A 20,780-nucleotide genomic window follows, 5' to 3' on the forward strand; every position below is an offset into this window, starting at 1 on the left:
CATGAAAAAATGCTCATCATCTCTAGTTATTAGAGAAATGCACCTCATTTATAAGTGAACTGCATCCTTATTTATAAGTGAATTATGCTTGTAATTTCCCCTTTATAATAATATATTTTTTCCAATTTTAATATCAGGTATATCCAGATTAAGTATAATGATTTTGAAGTATTTCTTCTTTTTCTATTGTCTGTAAGATTTGGCATGATCTGTTTTTTGAAATTATCTTTTATTTTTATTTATAAATATTAGTTGTCTATTTTTTGAGACTTTGGGAAAAAATAACAAGAAGTTAATTGATGACCCCATACTGAACCTCAGAGTCAAAGCATTCTATAATAGACATACTCTTATTTGACAATGTGAATGTTATTTTGTTTGCATTACTATTATTATTATTGCTTAATACTGCATTGCAGCAATCGTCCGATTTCTTTTCTGAATGTATTTATCTTTGTTCATTCTTTATGAGGTTTTTGTTTCTAGTCCTTATCTTAAACATTGTTATTGTTGTTAAATTTTAAGCTTTTTTAATTTTGTGAAGGCAAAAAGTGGAAACCTAACAAACACATATATATGTAAAAAAAAAGAATCACAAGATACTGTTGAAAGCTTCAACAACAGAGTAGACTGAGCAGAAGAGAATCTCAGAACTTAAACACAGGTATTTTGAGTTAATGCAGTGAGATAAACCTTGTAAAGGAGATCAAGCTCTCTAGTTAGAAACTATCACTCACTAATATAAAAATTCCAGACCACTCTTCAGAACCAGTGCAGTTCTGAGATGGCAGAGCAGGGAAGGGGGCAGGCCTTGACATGAACAGGTAAAGAGAAGGGCTGTGTGTAGTTGCAGCTGAGATGACACTACAGGGTGAAGACAATGAGGACAAGACACAGCAGAATTCTCTGCCTAATCCACTGTTAGTTGTGTAGCTTGAGAACAGGAGTCCTCATTCCACTTGCAGAGTTAGTGTCACTTCTTCAATCTGAGTATTTCAGGCTCTGACATGGAGCTTCAAGCTCACTACACTAGGAACATCTTATTGCTAGTGTTGTGGCATTAAAGACACACTCAGCACTGTCCCAAGTGTTTGTTCACTTTAAATAAGTGTCAAAACAACCCATTGGCTTATGAGACGTCTCTTGTTTTCACTTGAGGAAACTCTCCCAGTACAGTCAAAAAATCTTCATGATGTTATTTATAAAAATGGAAAAGAACAGTAACTAAAATAATAATTTGTTTAAATAGAGTTATACGATTGAGAAGAAAAATAAAACAGTAATTAAATAAAATGCAACTCAATACACTCATAGTGGAATTATATCTTCAAATTAATTTCTGAACACCATTAAATTTTATGATATAACATTCTTAAAATAAATGAAAAGTACATATAAATAGTACTGCATGAGTGTTGGAACAAGTAAATCATACAAAATAATTTTATAGTACAGGAATATATCAGAGGGCACCTTAATGGACATCACAACTGTAATAAGACAAATTGGTGCCTGGTGCTGATGCACACAGGTGGAGACAACCTCACTGCTATGATAATATTAGTCAAAGAAAATAGTAAATTATAATATGAATCTAACTGTAAAAAAAGTTTTATACAAAGTTCAAGCCACATATAATATTTAATAGTGTATATAAATAGCCCTTTTCAGCATTCTACATCAAGTTTTTTCTAATGATTCTCATTTGGGGGACTTTGAGTTATTTTGAGGCAATTAATGGCATCCAATTTAAATGTGCACATTCTTACCATATGATCTTCCATAAACCAAATAAAAGCATACACTGGAGAAAAGAATCCATATTTAATACATGGTGCTGGGAGAACTGATTAGCCACATGTAAAAGACTGAAACTGGATCCAAACATCTCACCACTTACAAAAATTGACTCACAGGAGGTGCCTGTGGCTCAAGGAGTAGGGTGCCGGTCCCATATGCCAGAGGTGGAGGGTTCAAACCCAGCCCCGGCCAAAAAAAAACCAAAAAAAAAAAAAATAAAACAATTGACTCACACTGGATAAAAAATTTAAATCTAAGACACAAAACAATAAAAACTCTAGAAGAAAATGTGGGAAAAACTTTTGATGATGTTGACTTGAGGAAAGACTTTATGAAGAAGACCCATTGACAATTGCAGCCGCATCAAAATTAAGAAAATGGGACCCAATCAAGCTTAAAAGCTTCTGTGCAGCTAAGGACATAATAAACAAGACAAACAGGCAATGTTATAAATCAGACAAAGGGGTAATAACTAGAATCTACAGAGAACTCAAGCAAATCAACAAGAAAAGAGCAAAGAACCCAATTAATCATTGGGCAAGAGAAATGAACAGAACTTCTTCCAAGAAGACAGAAAGATAGCCAACAAGCACATGAAAAAATGCTTATTATCCCTAACATCAGAGAAATGTAAATCAAAAACACCTTGAGATATCACCTAACCCACATCACAAAGTCCCAAAGCTGCAGATGCTGGTATAGTTTTGGAGAGAAGGGAACCCTTAAACACTGTAGGGGGATTGCAAACTAATACAACTTTTTTGGAAAGAAGTATGAAGAATCTTCAAAGAGATAAAAGTGGATTTCCATTTGATCCATTACTAGGCATCTACCCAGAAGAAAAACAATTATTTCACCAGAAGGACATTTGCACTCAAGTGTTTATAGCACCTCAATTCACAACTGCAAAGATGTGGAAACAACCCAAGTGCCCATCAGCCCATGAATTGGGTTAATAAACTGTGGTATATGTATACCATGGAATACCATGGAATACGTATACCATGGAATATTCTCATTTGGGGGACTTTGAGTTATTTTGAGGCAATTAATGGCATCCAATTTAAATGTGTACATTCCATGGTATACATATACCACAGTTTATTAACCCAATTCATACAGCCACAAAAATACCAAGAGTTTGCATCTTTTGTATTTACTGGGAAGAATTTAGAAAACATTCTCTTTAGTAAAGTATCGTAAGAGTAGAAAAGCAAATATCCAATGTACACAATACTAATTGAAACTGGTAGGTGTACAACTACAGTTCCACATAAGAAGAAAATCACAATTAAATTCAAGAAGAGGTGATGTGTGACCGGGGATGTGAACAAACAGCAGCTTTGCCGTGGGTGTAAACTCACTCCTGTAATTATTAAGTCAAGAAACAGACTACACGAGATGAGATGGTGTGTAGCGAAGATCTTTATTTAGGGGTTTGATTTTATACCGTTCTAGTCACGTACACACTTAATCTATTATCTATTAGTTTCACCATTACCTCAATTTACCTATCTGAAATCAACTAAAAAGGAAATATCCTCAAAGCACATTAACACGATCACTTTTGTAGTAAACATCTTCTTCTAGACACTGACTAATCTCTGGGCAGGTGTGTAAACAAAATCATAAAGAAGAAAGTAGCCACAGGGGAACAGAGTTAATGGAAGAATATCTTCAAGCATTCACTCAGTTTACTCAGTATGAAGTAATGACTGTGTCTTTTCCTCAGGGCAGAGCACCTATAGACCTCTGACAATATGTTGTTAACATATGTCAACCCTCTGGCCTGTATCTCTGAGGAAGGGTGGCATGCTCTTTGATCTCAGGCTTCACGAGGTGTACAGCTTCAGAGAAATGGCTTATGGAATTTATAACTCCAGGAAAGCCAACTCTGTGTGTATCCCGGGGGGCCCAAGTCCCTTAAGCCTCTCGAAGAAAAGCAAGTCATTTTAAACTCACACTGAGTTCACTTTGTGTGCTTGATATAGGAAATGTTTATTTCTAAATATTATCCTACAAAGGGAGTTGGGGGAAGGGGATAGAGTCTCAGTAAGCTCCCATCTAACAGGCCCACTATAGGTGTATGTGGCACATCCCCTGGGTGAAGGACTCAAATGCAATTTGGACTTTTCTTAACAAACACAACAATATAGCCTAATCATATGTACCCTCTTTTTAATCAGAAATAACAATAAAAAAATTACTGCCTGAGTTAGCTCAAGAGTTTTATCCTCTACCACTGAGATTCTTTCTTCAGCATGGTCTAATCTGTTACTGATATTTTCTACTACATCTTTAAGTTCCCTGATTGGCTGCTTCTATTTCTTAAGCTCTGCTCTTTCTATATTAATATCATTCATCTCTCATTTGATTCTGTTTTTGGATTTCCTTTTGGTTATTTTCCACTTTTTCAGCAATTTCCTTCAGTGTTTTGACCATTTATATTATAAGTTCACTTTCTTTCATTTCACCTTTCTTTATAGGTGGAATCCTCTGCAGTAGCTACATCATGATCCCTTGGTGGGGGGTGTTCTGTTCTATTTTTTTATGTTTCCAGGATTTTTCTACTGTTTCATCCTCATGCATGTTTTCTCTTTGTTCATTTCCTTGCTCTACTTTTTATTTCCATTTACTCCTGCTCTTTATAAGTTACCATGCCTCTGATCTAAGGAGGCGAAGTGTCCTTTTGGTAAAGGACCTAAAAGGAAGAGAAGAAGGAAAAGCATGAAGGCCTAAAGGGTGAAAAAGAGGGAGAGAGAAAAGAGAAAGGAAAGGAGAGGAGTAAAAGTGAAGAATGACAAAACGAGGAGAGGAACAGAAAGAGAGAGACAGGAGTAATAGTGTACAGAAAGGTACTTAGACCCAGACCCACAAATCCAAACCTCTGGGAGGCTGGATTGGGTTAGTCACTTGAGTTCTAGAGCTCTTTGCCAGCCCAAGCAGACATATGATCCCACCTCCACTGAATAGAGAAGAAGAAAAAAAATTATAAATCAAATAAAACAAAGAAACAAACAAAAAACCTGAGGCAGTGTTCTCAACCTGTGGGTTGCAACCCCTTTGAAACAATGAAAATACATCCTGGATATCAGGTATTTACCTTACAATTCATAACAGTAGCAGAATTATGAAGGGATGAGCATTATTAAGTAGCATCAAAAATAATTTTATGGTTGGGGGTCACCACAACATGAGGAACTATATTAAAGGGTTGCAGCATTAGGAGGTTTGAGAACCACTGCTGTAAGCTCTCACATTGAGATATACTACCTTGTGGGACCAAACCAATGTACCCTTCCATGTATTGATTTATAACTTTATGTGTAATTCCTGTTTCACATGTTTAAAACCAGATCATAACCCCACCTCTGTGAGCCCACTTGCTCAAGGCTCTTGGGTGTAGCTCCAAGCCATGGTCCTCAAATTTTTCTCAGGGAAAACCACTCCCAGCTATTTTACAAAGTTTGGCTTATTAGTCATTAATAATGTTCAATTTTTAGAACCAATTGCTGAAAAGATAGTCCCTTCTCTGATAAATTACCTTTGCCTTTTTGTAAAAAATGATTTAACCATATTTGTGTGGGTTTATTTCTTGACTCTCTATTTTGTTTCATTGATCTATATGCCTATTCATAGGCCAGACTCATACTGTTTTGATTTCTATACACTTATAGAAAGTCTTAAAATCACGGGTTCAGTTATTTTCTTACGTAAAAAGTAAATTAATAGGGAGGTGGAGCATGATGGTGGATGGGATGGATGTGTAGCTCACCTCTCCCAAGTCATCATGTGAGAGTAAGAGGGGTGTGGACGTTTCCCATGAGTGGATTATTGGTGTGGACAGACAGCTAGAGATGCTCAGTGAATTGGCGGATTGCTGTATATGAGGGGTAATTTAAAACCACAGACTCTGTTGTAGAGATTTTTCCCTGTTTGGCCATGCTGGCTGGCAGGTCCCTCCCTTATGGAGGACAGCAGCTTTCAAATACTGGCAAAACCCAATGACAAAAATTTATTCCTGAGCTGAGGGTGGCACCTGAAAGGAGAGCCACTCAAAACTACGGGGAGCTGGGCAACCCGGGGGAAAATTGAAGGGAAGGGATCGCGCCCGGGAAACAGACATTTTGAACTATCCAAAATGGTGGACGCCTTCACCCATAACAACAGGAGTGATTAAATAGACCGGAGCATTCCTGGTGGGAAACATTGACGGGGCTGGCAGCTCAGGCTGCGTGGCTCACTGGCAGGTCCTGATTCAAAAGGGAAACTCTGAAACACAAAACTGAGAATAAGGTCCCCAAGCGCTCCAGCCGCAGGAACCGACTGCAGCCATGCGAGCTGGCAACAGCACCCTCCTCCATAGCCGATTGCAGTCACCAGTCTGCAGGAGAACATGGGAGCAGAGTGGAAAGATTCATGAAGTGTGGACTCCTGCACTGAGTGGGGAGGTCGGATAGAAGTGCCGTCTGGAACAGAGCAGCTGAGGTTGCACAACGGTTAGGTGACAAACTTTTACAGAAACTCCAAAATGGTGATCGGCCAGGTAGGGTTCTTACTGTGGTAACAGTATAAACTGTGAATCAGGTATAAGCCTGGCAACCACTCACAGCACCACTTGGTGTCCAGAAAGTATATTGCATTATAAACATATTCCTATGAAGGGTGATCCCTACATCTTACACGTAGATGTATATTTCAACATATATACAAGAATAATGTTTTTGTGGTTGGTGCCTTTTTTTTTTTCTTTTCTCTCTCTCTCTCTTTTTTTTTGTTCTGTTTTTTTCCTCACAATTTTTTGGAGGAGCTATTGTTAATTTTTCATTATTTTTTATAGATATATTTTTATTTCTATTTTTTCTATTTTTAATTTCTCCTTTCTTCTTTTTTAACTTTTTTATGAACACCACTTTTTTTCTTTTTTTTCAATTATTTCACGATTATCACTATTTTTATTGTAGTTGTTTTTTGTTGTTGTTGTCATGGGTGTTATCTGTATGTCTATGTGTCTCTGTCTGTTGTGCATCTATGGGCTCGTGTGTCTGGTAGCCTTTGTGTCTATTTGCTCATTTGGTCTCAATGAGCTTGGTGATATGACCTGGAATTCTGAGCTCCCAGCACTCCCCTCCACTCTCACTCTGAGGTCTGGAGGCCTGTCCCCCAGGAGTCCAGACTCTTGGGTGATTTCTCGAGAGGTTTAGACAGGACCTGGACTGCAGCTGGACAGTGCTGATTCTGCAGCATGGGAGTGAGGAGACAATGGTCGGCTGAGAAGGAATCATGCCAGAGCAGCAGTACCCCGCGGTACAGAGCAGCAGCCATCTTTAGAAATAACAAGGCCCACCCCCGGATATACCGAAGCCACTCCCCTTGTCTTCCAGGCAACCACAGGAGGCCGGGCATCTCAGATAGCAACCACTTTGAAACAGACCTAGGAGTGAAATACAGGCCCCATGAGTAAAGGGTTTGCCTGAGGCAGTACTGGCCTGGATGGAACACGGGGACTAGAAAAAACATGCGCAGAGCTGGGAAACTCCCAGGGTGGGGCTGACCAAGAGGACCACTTTACTGAGCCTAAGACGCATCCAGCCCTCAGGGGATCATCAGCCTATAGACAAAGGAGGACAGGAGGCTAGAGCTGACAGCTAACCATGCTGCGAATACAAACATGCAGGAGTAAAGACAGGGCCTGACGTACAGGTTCTGGGAACTCAAATAAGCCCCTCTTCTGTAAATGAATTTAGCAGGGACAGAAACAAATTCTCATAGGGTTGTTCTCTTCTGCCAGTAACATCAATCAAGGGTGTGGCTGGAACTGAGTGAACACCCACCAGCCTCCATCAAGCACCTGAGGTTGACAGGCCTCACTGCCCCCTGCTGGATAGAGTCTGGCTGAGCAGATACAGACTCCTTGTGATTTAGACAGGTGCAAACCTCTGGATTATCTGCTCAATGGAGACAACTGACTGGGTCACAGCCCTGCGGGGCTAGCACTGACTGGGTGTGACGGAGCTGCAAGGTGGGAAAGAGGGCATCAACCTTCCCAGACTAATCTATTTGCTGGGTGGGTGTGCCGGACTTCACGGAGCACTGGAGCAAGTCATATTTGAGTTGTCACCAGACCCCTGCTTTCCAGTTGCCAGAGACCTTTTAAACTCTTGCACTTGAGATAGGTGCTGACTGAGAATTGATTTGGACCTTGTGAACTGAGCCAATCGCCTGAGGACTATTCAAGTGGTGCCCTGGGTGTGTGGTTGTAGGAAGGTTTGATTTTCCTTTTGAAATTGTTACCTGTGGGGGGAGTGGGGTGACTTAATTGCTGGTATTTCTCCACAGTTGATACTTCAACCCAGAGTAACTGTTTCATTAGGGGCGAACAGAGACCAGTTGAAAATAACAGAATCACTTAGCCCCACCATATCAAATAGGTCCCCAAAATCTCAGGCCATAGTACTGCACAGGTCCTCAACAAGGCTTCAGGGGAAAAAGCAAATGGTGTAAAGTAATCATGGGGCACAATCAGCAGAAAAACTCTGGTAACATGAATAACCAGAGTAGATCAACCCCCCCAAGGAAAGATATGGCAGATGTAATTGAAGATCCCATTCATAAACAGCTGGCCGAGATCTCAGAAATCGAATTCAGAATTTGGATTGCAAACAAGATTAATAGAATGGAGGAAAATTTGGAATTAGAAATTCGAGGAGAAATTCAAAAATTGTCTCAAGAATTTAAGGAATTTAAAGACAAAACCACCAAAGATTTTGGTGCACTGAAGCAAGAATTTGCAGCCCTCAAAGATCTGAAAAACACAGTAGAATCCCTCAGTAACAGAGTGGAGCAAGCAGAAGAAAGGATTTCTGACATTGAAGACAAGGCATTTGAAAGCTCCCATACTCTCAAAGAAGAAGAGAAATGGAGAGAAAAAAATGGATCATTCTCTCAGAGAGCTCTTGGATAATTCAAAGAAGGCTAATATCCACCTCATTGGAATTCCTGAAAGTGATGACGTGGCCTCGCAAGGCACAAAGGCACCTCTCCATGAAATCATGAAAGAAAATTTTCCAGCTATGTCAAGAGATTCTGAAATTCAGATAGCAGACAGTTTCAGAACCCCAGCATGATTCGATCTGAATAAGACATCCCCCAGGCATATCATAATTAACTTCATTAGTGTCAATATGAAGGAGAAACTTCTGAAAGCAGCTAGACGCGAGAAATCTATTACCTACAAAGGGAAGAATATTGGAATGACTGCAGATCTCTCTGCTGAAACCTTTCAAGCCAGAAGAGGGTAGTCATTGACTTTTAATCTCCTAAAGCAAAATAACTTTCAACCCCGGATCTTGTATCCAGTTAAACTGAGTTTCATTTATGAGGGAGAAATTAAATACTTTAATGACATTCGTATGTTGAAGAAATTTGCCATAACCAAACGAGTTCTCCAGGATATTCTCAGACCTATCCTCCATAATGACCACCCCAATCCTCTACCACAAAAAGAAACTAACTCAGAAACTTTTGATCAAACTCCAACTTCCACAATGGTGAAAGGATTAAAATTATCCTTTAGAAAAACCTGATACCCAAAATTTTACCAGATCTCTCAATATTCTCCATTAATGTGAACAACTTAAACTGTCCTCTAAAGAGGCACAAGTTAGCTGACTGGATACAAAAACTCAGGCCAGATATTTGCTGCATACAAGAGTCACATCTTACCTTGAAAGATAAATATAGACTCATGGTGATAGGATGGTCATCCATATTTCAGGCAAATGGTAACCAGAAAAAAACAAGTGTTGCAATTGTATTTGCTGACAAAATAGTCTTTAAACCAACAAAAGTAAAGAAAGATAAGAATGCTCACTACATATTTGTTAAGGGTAATACTCAATATGATGAGATTTCAATTATGAATATTTATGCACCCAACCAAAATGCACCTCAATTTATAAGAGAAATGCTAACAGACATGAGCAATTTGATTTCCTCCAGCTCCATAATAGTCAGAGATTTCAACACTCCTTTGGCAGTGCTGGATAGATGCTCCAATAAGAAGCTGAGCAAAGAAATTTTACATTTAAACCTAATCATCCAACATTTGGATTTAACAGACATCTACAGAACATTTCATCCCAACAAAACTGAATACACATACTTCTCCTCAGCTCACAGAACATACGCCAAAATTGATCACATCTTAGGTCACAAGTCTGACCTCAGTAAATTTAAAGGAATAGAAATTATTCCTTGCATACTCTCAGAGCACCATGGAATAAAAGTTGAACCCAGTAACAATAGGGATCTGCATACTCGTACAAAAACATGGAAGTTAAATAAACTTATGCTGAATGAAAGCTGGGTTAGAGATGAGATTAAGAAAGAAATCAAATTTTTGGAACAAAATGACATAGAAGACACGAATTATCAGAACCTCTGGGATACTGCAAAGGCAGTTGTAAGAGGAAAATTTATAGCACTGCAAGCCTTCCTCAAGAAATGGAAAGAAAGGAAGTTAACTTAACGGGACATCTCAAGCAACTGGAAAAGGAAGAATATTCCAACACTAAACCCAGTAGAAGAAAAGAAATAACCAAAATTAGAGCAGAATTAAATGAAATTGAAAACAAAAGAATAATGCAACAGATCAATAAATCAAAAGTTGGTTTTTTGAAAAGGTCAATAAAATAGATAAACCTTTGGCCAACCTAATCAGGAAATAAAGAGTAAAATCTCTAATCTCATCAATCAGAAATGAAAAAGATGAAATAACAGCAGACTCCTCAGAAATTCAAAAAACCCTTAATAAATATTACAAGAAACTTAATTCTCAGAAATATGAAAATCTAAAGGAAATTGACCAATACTTGGAAGCACGTCACCTTCCAAGACTTAGCCAGAATCAAGTGGAAATGTTGAACATTCCAATATCAAATTCTGAAATAGCATCAACCATACGAGATCTCCCTAAAAAAAAAAAAAAGCCCAGGACCAGGTGGCTTCATGCCAGAATTCTACCAAACCTTAAAAGATGAACTAGTAGCTATATTACTCAACCTGTTCCAAAACATAGAAAAAGAAGGAAGACTACCCAACACGTTCTGTGAAGCAAACATGACCCTGATCCCCAAATCAGGAAAAGACCCAAAAAGAAAAGAAAATTATTGACCAATATCACTAATGAATATAGATGCAAAAATATTTAACAAGATCCTAACAAACAGAATCCAGCAACACATCAAACAAATTATACATCATGACCAAGTCAGTTTTATCCCAGGGTCTCAAGGCTTGTTTAACATACATAAATCCATTAGTATAATTCAGCACATAAACAAAGTAAAAAACAAAGACCATATGATTCTCACAATTGATGCAGAAAAAGCTTTTGATAAAATCCAGCATCGCTTCATGATCAGAACACTTAAGAAAATTGGTACAGAAGGGACATTTTTTAAACTGATAGAGTCCATCTACAGCAAACCCACAGCCAATATCCTGTTGAATGGAGTTAAGCTGAAATCATTTGCTCTCAGAACAGAAACTAGACAAGGCTGCCTATTATCTCCACTGCTGTTTACTATAGTGATGGAAGTTTTAGCCTTGGCTATTACTAAAACTGTGTCATAGCTAAGACATTACTCAGAAATAAAAACAAATCCCAATTAGGGAAGAAAAGGCGATCAAGGGTATCCATATAGGGTTAGAAGAGATCAAACTTTAGCTCTTCACAGATGATATGATTGTATATCTGGAAAACAACAGGGATTTTACTACAAAACTTTTAGAAGTGATCAAGGAATACAGCAGTGTCTCAGGTTACAAAATCAACATTCATAAATCAGTAGCCTTTATATATACCAACAATAGTCAGGCTAAAAAAACATTTAAGGACTTTATTCCGTTCACAGTAGTGCCAAAGATGATGAAATATTTGGGAGTTTATCTAATAATAGACATGAAAGACCTCTATAATGAGAACTATGAAACTCTAAGAAATAGCTGAAAATGTTAACAAATGGAAAAACATACCATGCTCATGGCTGGGAAGAATCAACATTGTTAAAATGTCCATACTATACAAAGCAATATACAATCTTAATGCAATCCCTATTAAAGCTCCACTGTCATACTTTAAAGATCTTGAAAAAATAATGCTTAGTTTTATATGGAATTTAAAAAAAACATGAATAGCTAAGACATTACCCAGAAGTAAAAACAAAGCAGCAGGAATCATGCTACCAGACCTCAGACAATATTATAAATCAATAGTGATGAAAACAGCATGGTACTTGCACAAAAACAGAGAATTAGATGTCTGGAACAGAATAGAGAACCAAGAGATGAATCCAGCTACTTACCATTATCTGATCTTTGACAAGCCATTTAAAAGCATTCAGTGGGGAAAAGATTCCCTATTTAACACATGGTGCTGAGTGAACTGGCTGGCAACCTGTAGAAGACTGAAACTGGACCCACACCTTTCACCATTAACTAAGATAGATTCTCACTGGATTAAAGATTTAAACTTAAGACATGAGACTATAAAAATACTAGAAGAGAGTGCAGGGAAAACCCTTGAAGAAATCGTTCTGGAAGAGTATTTTATGAAGTTTATCCCCCGGGCATTTGAAGCAGCTTCAAAAATACACTACTGGGACCTGATCAAATTAAAAAGCTTCTGCACAGCCAAGAACACAGTACGTAAAGCAAGCAGATAGCCCTCAAGAAGATATTTGCAGGTTATGTTTCCGACAAAGGTTTAATAACCAGAATCCACAAAGAACTGAAACGTACAAGCGAGAAGAAAAAGTGATCTCATTGCAGGCTGGGCAAGCTACTTGAAGAGAAACTTCTCTGAAGAAGACAGGCACACGGCCTACAGACATATGAAAAAATGCTCATCATCTTTAATCATGAGAGAAATGCAAATCAAAACTACCTTGAGATACCATCTAACTCCAGTAAGATTAGCCCATATCGTAAAATCCCAAGACCAGAGATGTTGGCGTGGATGTGAAGAAAAGGGAACACTTCTACACTGCTAGTGGGAATGCAAATTAATACATTCCTTCTGGAAAGATGTTTGGAGAACACTTAGAGATCTAAAAATAGATCTGCCATTCAATCCTATAATTCCTCTACTAGGTATATACTCAGAAGACCAAAAATCACATCACAACATAGATATTTGCACCAGAATGTTTATTGCAGCCCAATTCACATTTGCTAAGTCACGGAAATAGTCCAAGTGCCCATCAATCCATGAATGGATTAATAAATTGTGGTATATGTACACCATGGAATATTATGCAGCCTTAAAAAAGATGGAGACTTTACCTCTTTCATGTTTACATGGATAGAGCTGGAACATATTCTTCTTAGTAAAGTATCTCAAGAATGGAAGAAAAAGTATCCAATGTACTCAGCCCTACTATGAAACTAATTTAGGGCTTTCACATGAAAGCTATAACCCAGTTATAACCTAAGAATATGGGGAATAGGGAGAGGGAGGGGAGGGAGGGCAGAGGATGGACGGTGGGAGGGAGATAGGTGGGATTACACCTGAGGTGCATCTTTCAAGTGTACATGTGAAACTTGGTAAATGTAGAATATAATTGTCCTAACACAATAACTAAGAAAATGCCAGGAAGGCTATATTAACCAGTGTGATGAAAATGTGTCACACTGTTTATAAAACCAATGTATGGTGCTCATGATTACATTTATGTACACAGCTATGATTTAATATTAATAAAAAGTAAATTAGTAAATACATATTTATTGGAGTTTGACTAAGTTGAATTATGATACACACACACACATATTCTAAAATGTGTGTGCCCTTGTAAAATTCTGAAATTTCATTTATATATGAAATTAAAATGTTCCTCATGTTGTAGTGACCCCCCCAACCATATATATATATATATATATATATATACACACTATATACATGAAATTAACAGGTTCCTCACGTTGTGGGGTCACCAGAACATGAGGAACATGTTAATTTCAGAATATTACAAGGGTACACACATTTTGGTTACATATTTTGCTTTTGTACACTTTATGTCTAAGTTATAAGAGTGCCTTTCACCAAGAATATATGGATTGCATGAGTTGTGTGTGAATTTACACATTCCCTCCTATCTCCTTGCAACTACTTAATTTCCCTGGAGCTTAACGTCCATAGGTGTTCCTAAGTATTGACCACCTAGTTCCACTTTAGTATTGAGTACATGAAGTGTTTGTTTTTCCATCATTTTCAACAGTTCTCAACCTGTGGGCCACGACCCCTTTTAACTGTATTAAAGGGTTTCAGCGTTAGGAAGGTTGAGACCACTGCTAGATACTTCACTTACAGGAATGGTCTCCAGTTCCATCCAGGTCATTACAAAAGATACTAGATTGCCATCTTTTTATAACTAAGTAGTACTCCATAACATACATATACCACAATTTATTAATCCACTCATGTATTGATGGGCACTTGGGTTATTTCCACATCTTTGCAATTATAAATTGACCCGCTAGAAAGATTCATGTGGTAGTGTTTTGTTTTTTTTTTTATATATACAAGGTCTTCCCTCTCTCTTTTGGGGTAAATCCTAGTAGTGGGATTGCTGAATCAAAAAATGTAAGTCTACTTTTAGTTCTTTATTAAAGTTATCACCATACTACTTTCCATAGATTTCATACTAGTTTGCAGTCCCACCAGCAGTGTATCAGTGTTCCTGTCTCTCTGCATCCATATCAGCATCTGCTGCTTTGGGACTTTTCAGTAAGAGCTATTCACAGTGGTGTTAGGTAATATCTCATTGCAGTTTTGATTTACATTTCCCTGATGATTAGAGATGTTGAGCATTTTTTCATGTGTTTCCTGGCCATTAGATTACCTTCATATGAAAAGTTTCTTCTGTTCATGTCTTTTGCCCACTTTTAATAGGTGTGTTTGATTTTTTATTCTTGCTGATTTGCTTGAGTTGCTTGTAGATTCTGGTTGTCAGCGCTTTAATATGTAAAGAATACAAATATTTTTTAACATTCTGCAGATTATTTATTCTATTAACTATGTCCTTGGCTGTACACAAACCATAAATGCATTTTATGAGCACTATAGATGATTGAAGATACATATGACAAAAGAAAAAATAAAGGCATTTCTAAACTCATCATGAAAAATTTATGATAAAATTTTTTTCTTAAACACAACCTACATAATACATGATAAAGATAGACTATAAAATGTATTTCATACAGTTGAATCATGTTGTATATAGCTATATATGTGCCTAATTTTATACTTATGTACATATTATATCTTTAAATTATTTTAGAAATACAACTCTTTGCATACAATTTAAAGCTTCCTAATATTTTACCTTAGTAACAGAGTTTATAATTTACCTTAGTAACAGAGTTTTGTAATTTAAAATGTAGGCTTATTCAAAATTTTCTTAGTCTAAAACTACACTGAGATAAATATTTATGTAAAGAATGTCCTGATTGTGTCATTAATTTTTTTTTATTAAACAAAAAAGTGTCCCTTTGATTCATTCATATATTCAAGTTTCTTCCTATCAAGAATCTGCCATGGTACAACCACAGAAAGCAGAATCTGGTGTTCCTTATCCTTTATTCACAACACCACTGATGATCACCCATCTTTTCTCTCTTTAATTTAGCAAATAAGAGCAGGTTCGTATTGTGCATTTAATTTGCACTTTTATCACTAGTGTTTTATTTTTTATTTATATGTCGTTTCAAATTCTTCTTTACTAAAATATTTGTTTAGTTAAAAAATTGAGATATCAAACAGTTTCCTTGCAACTGGGCGTAGTGAGACTGATGAGAGAAGACTCCAGGCATCTCCAGTTGTTGGGATCTGCCCAGAAACATCCCTTTGGGGACACAGGGAGTCAGAGAGAGACTTTTGGGCCCCATGAGAAGGACAAAAGCAGTGGAGAACTGGCAAGTGGTTCTGTGTGTTTGTTTGGTCTAATCCCGCCAACAGCTGTGAGTACAGCAGTAGTGATATTGCAAACTGGAAAGGTCTTGCCTATGAGCTGTTTTGATTTTTTTTGGACTTGGCACTCAGTTTAACTACCTTGGGAGAACTTGGGTGAGAGTGTGGAGGACTTTAAGCATTGTCTAGGGCCCCAGACTGAGTTGCTGAGCCAGACGGAGCTAATAGTGTTCGGCTATGGGCTGTGCAGAGCCATTGTGGGAGAACTGCCCCAGTAAGCTCCACCTTCAGGGTCGCAGAGTGAGGATTGGGTGGAAGACTTTGGGTGAGTAATCTAGTGACTGAGCAGCCTAAAGGCAAGGACTGAGATGACTTACAGTCTCAGGGGCATAGAGTGAGACCAGTTTTGGCACACTGGGTAAGTGGGCAGCCACTTCAGGAGTGATCCCAGCAACAGTGCTTTCCTGGGAAAGCTTCTGCTTAGCCAAGGTTAACGGTTCAAAGTGCCTTTTAAGTGGGATGAGGAGAGATTTAGGTTCTCCACCCTGAGGGGTTTGAGAAATCAGCAGAGGCTTCCAGTCTGCACCGCGTATAGTTGTATCAGCATTGTGATTAACATCTTATACCCCAGGAGATCATCTGTTGCCCAGAAAATATTCAGCAAGATATTTTTTGTTTTTGTTTTTTAATTTTAACATTTTCCCTCTAGATTTTTCTTTTTTCTTTCCTTCCTTTCTTTCTTCATTTTTCTAATTTAAGTATAATTTTCTATTATTGCCTTTTTTAACAATTAGAGCTTCATTTATGTTAGTGTTTCTACCCCTATTATTTGGTTTCTTCCCCCAATTTTATCTTATAAGGTTTTCTGTTTGCTTGTTTTGGTCTGATTTATAGCATTTTTATCTTTCCTATACTTGGTAGAGGTGGGGTACTGTGTCTGAACAGGCTGGCAAAGAACTGCTGATCTCAAGGGAACCACCCAACCCAGCATCTCCAGGGTATTTTAAAGGTTGGGTCAAAGTACCCTACTGTACATCTATATTGCTCCTGTCTCCTTCTTTCTGTGCCTTTCTTTTTGTCAATATTCCCTTTTACTCACCACCTCTCATTTCTCTTTTTTCTTTTCTTTCTTTCCTTTTTAAAATATTTTTTCTCTTCTTTCTCTTCAATCTTCTCCTCCTTCTTGTCCTGTACCAAAAGGACTCATTGCAACCTTAGGCCAGAGGCATGGTAACGTAAAGAGCAGGAAGAAGTGAAAGAAAAATTAGGACAAAGAAACAGATAAAAGAAAACATTTTTGAGTAAGAATCAGCAAAAAAATCCTGCCAACATGAAATATCAGTCCAGAGAAACCCCCTCAAGGGAAGATGAGGTAGCTACCACAGAGGATTCCACCTATAAAGAAATGTTAGAAATGATGTAAGGGGAATTTAGAACACAGATGATGAAAACAATGAAGGAAATAATGGGAAGGATGAATTAAATTGCTGATAAAATGGAAAATAACCAAAAGGAGGTCCAAGAACAGAATCAAATAAGAGATGAATGAAATGAAGAATATAGAAAGGATATAGCAAAACTGAAGAAACTGAAGCAATCAATTAGGGAAATTAAAGATGCAATAGAAAGTATTAACAACAGATTAGACCATGAAGAAGAAAGAATCTCAAAGGTAGAGGACAAAGCTCTTGAGACAACTTAGATAGTTAAAGAGGCAGAAAAGAAGAGAGAGAAAATAGAATATTCACTGGCAGAATTATGACACTTTATGAAGCATTCAAACATACGAATTATAGGTATCCCAGAAGTGGAAGAAGAATGCCCCATAGGAATGGAAGCCATAGTAGAGAATATTATAAATGAAAATATCCCAACTATCATCAAAGATTCTGACACACTCCTTTTAGAGAGATATCAGACTCCAGGTTGCCTCAAATCAAATAGAGCTTCTCTAAGACACATTGTGATGAACCTGTCCAAAGTCTAGACAAAAGAAAAGATTCTTCAAGCTTCCAGGAGTCAGCAGTTGAACTACAGGGGCAAATCCATCAGGGAGACTTCAAACTTCTCTAATGAAATTTTTCAAGCAAGAAGAAAATGGTCATCTACCTTTAATGTACTTAAACAGAGCAATTTCCAGCCCGGAATTCTATATCTTGCTAAACTAAGCTTTAAAATTGAGAATCAAATCATTTACTGATATGCCAACATTGAGGAAATTCACCACAATGAAATCAACTCTACAGAAAATACTTCAACCTGTTCTACACATTGACCATCAGAATGGATCAATGGCAAAGTAAGAACTCAGAAATTAAAGGACAGAACATAACTTCCACAATGATGCAATGATAAAACTAAGCAATGGACTCTCACAAAATAAGACAAATAGAACACTACCACACTTATCAATTATTTCAATAAATGTTAATGGTTTGAATTCCCCACTGAAGAGGCATAGATTGGCTGACTGTTAAAAAGCACAAGCCATGCACCTGCTGTCTTCAGGAAACACACCTAGCTTCAAAAGGCAAATTAAAACTCTGAGTTCAGGGTTGGAAGATAATTATTCAGGCAAATAGAATTCAGAAGAAAAGAGGGATTGCAATTTTATTTTTAGATACATGTGGATTTAAAGCAAGTAAAGTCAAAAAAGACAAAGATGGTCACCTCCTATTGGTCAAGGGAAAAATACAACAAGAAGACATTTCAATTCTAAATATTTATGCACCCAACTTAAATACTCCCAGATTCTGGAAACAGACCTTACTTAGTCTGAGCAATACGGTATCCTATAACACCATAATAACAGGGGACTTTAATATTCCTCTTACAGAAATGGACAGATCCTCCAAACAGAAATTAAACAAAGAGTGCTCGCTTCGGCAGCACATATACTAGAATTGGAACGATACAGAGAAGATTAGCATGGCCCCTGCACAAGGATGACATGCAAATTCGTGAAGCTTTCCATATTTAAAAAAAAAAAAAGAAATTAAACAAAGATATAAGAGACTTAAATGAGACCCTAGAACAACTGTACTTGATAGATGCATATGGAATACTCCGTCCCAAGGATAAAGAATATACATTTTTCTCATTGCCCCATGGAACATTCTCCAAAATTGATCATATCCTAGGACACAAAACAAACCTCAACAGAATCAAAAGAATTGAAATTTACCTTGTATCTTCTCAAACCACAGGTACTATATGTGGAACTCAACTTCAACAAAAACATTCAACCCCACACAAAGGCATGGAAATTAAACAACCTTATGCTGAATGACAGTTGGGTGCAGGAAGAAATAAAAAAGGAAATCATTAACTTCCTTTAGCATAACAACAATGAAGACACGAGCTACCAAAACCTGTGAGATACTGCAAAAGCAGTTGTGAGAGGAAAATTCATTGCTGTAGATGCCTACATTAGAAAAACAGAAAGAGAGCGCATCAACAAACTCACAAGCCATCTTATGGATTGGAAAAAGAAGAACAGTCTAGACCCACCAGAAGAAAAGAAACATCCAAAATTAAATCAGAGATCAATGAAACTGAAAACAAAAGAATCATTCAAAAAATTAATGAAACTAGGAGTTGGATTTTTCAAAAAATAAATAAAATAGATAAACCTTTGGCCAGACTAACTAGAAATAGAAAAGTAATATCTCTAGTAACCTCAAACACAAATGATAAAGGGGAAATAACAACTGATCTGAATACTACCAGAAACTCTATGCCAAGAAATTTGACAAAGTGAAGGAAATGGATCGGTATTTGGAATCACAACCTCTCTGTAGACTTAGCCAGGAAAAAACAGATCTCCTGAACAGACCAATTTCAAGCACCTCCATCAAAGAAACAATAAAAAATCTTCCAACAAAAAGATGCCCTGGTCCAAATGGTTTCACATAAGAATTCCATCAAACATTCAAGGAAGAACTTATTCCCATACTGCAGAAATTATTCCAAAAACTTGAGGAGAAAGGACTCTTTCCCAACACATTTTATGAAGCAAACATCACCCAGATACCAAAACCAGGAAAAGACCCAACTAAAAAGTAGACTTTCAGACCAATTTCACTAATGAATATAGATGCAAAAAATCTCAGCAAAATCCTAGTCAATAGATTACAGCTTATCATCAAAAAAGTCAGACATCATGATCAAGTAGGTTTCATCTCAGGGATGCAAGGCTGAATTAACATACGCAAGTCCATAAACTTTAGTCACCGTATCAACAGATGCAAAGACAAAGTTCATATGATCCTCTCAATACAGGCAGAAAAGGCATTTGATAAAATCCAGCATCCTTTTCAAATTAGCACACTGTAGAGTACAGGCATAGGTGGCACATTTCTTAAAACAATCCAAGCTATCTATGACAAAACCCACAGCTAATGTTTTACTGAATGGAGTAAAACTGAAAGCTGTTTTTTTTTTCCTTTTAGAACTGTAACAGGACAAGGTTGTCCGCTGTCACCATTACTATTCAACATAGTGCTGGAAGTTCTAGCCAATTAGGCAAGAGAAGGAAATAAAGGGCATCCAAATGGGAGCAGAGGAAGTCAAACTCTCCCTCTTTGCTGACAATATGACCTTATACTTAGAGAACCTCTAAGACTCAACCACAAGACTCCTGGAAGTCATCAAAAAATACAGTAATATCTTAGGATATAAAATCAATGTCCATAAGTCAGTAGCCTTTGTATATGCCAATAACAGCCAAGATGAGAGGCTAATTAAGGACAGAACTCCCTTCACCATAGCTTCTATGAAAATGAAATACCTAGGAATATACTTAACAAAAGAGGGGAAATACCTCTATAAATAAAATTATGAAACCCTAAAAATGGAAATAGCAGAGGATATTAACAAATGGAAGAACTACCATGCTCATGGCTGAGGAGAATCAACATTGTCAAAATGTCTATACTTTCCAAAGCAATCTACCGATTCAATGTCATCCCTATTAAAATACCAACATTGTACTTTCAAGACTTGG

General features: G+C 37.3%; 1 non-coding gene across 1 annotated transcript; it reads left to right on the forward strand.

Annotated features, from left to right (window-relative positions):
• The first annotated feature begins 18,648 nt into the window (after positions 1 to 18,648).
• On the forward strand, positions 18,649 to 18,755 carry LOC128573283 (U6 spliceosomal RNA). The gene has a single exon (XR_008376426.1). It is a non-coding gene; the product is annotated as a U6 spliceosomal RNA (small nuclear RNA).
• Positions 18,756 to 20,780: the final 2,025 nt, after the last annotated feature.

Source organism: Nycticebus coucang, chromosome 20 (assembly GCF_027406575.1).
Source record: "Nycticebus coucang isolate mNycCou1 chromosome 20, mNycCou1.pri, whole genome shotgun sequence".
NCBI lineage: Eukaryota > Metazoa > Chordata > Mammalia > Primates > Lorisidae > Nycticebus > Nycticebus coucang.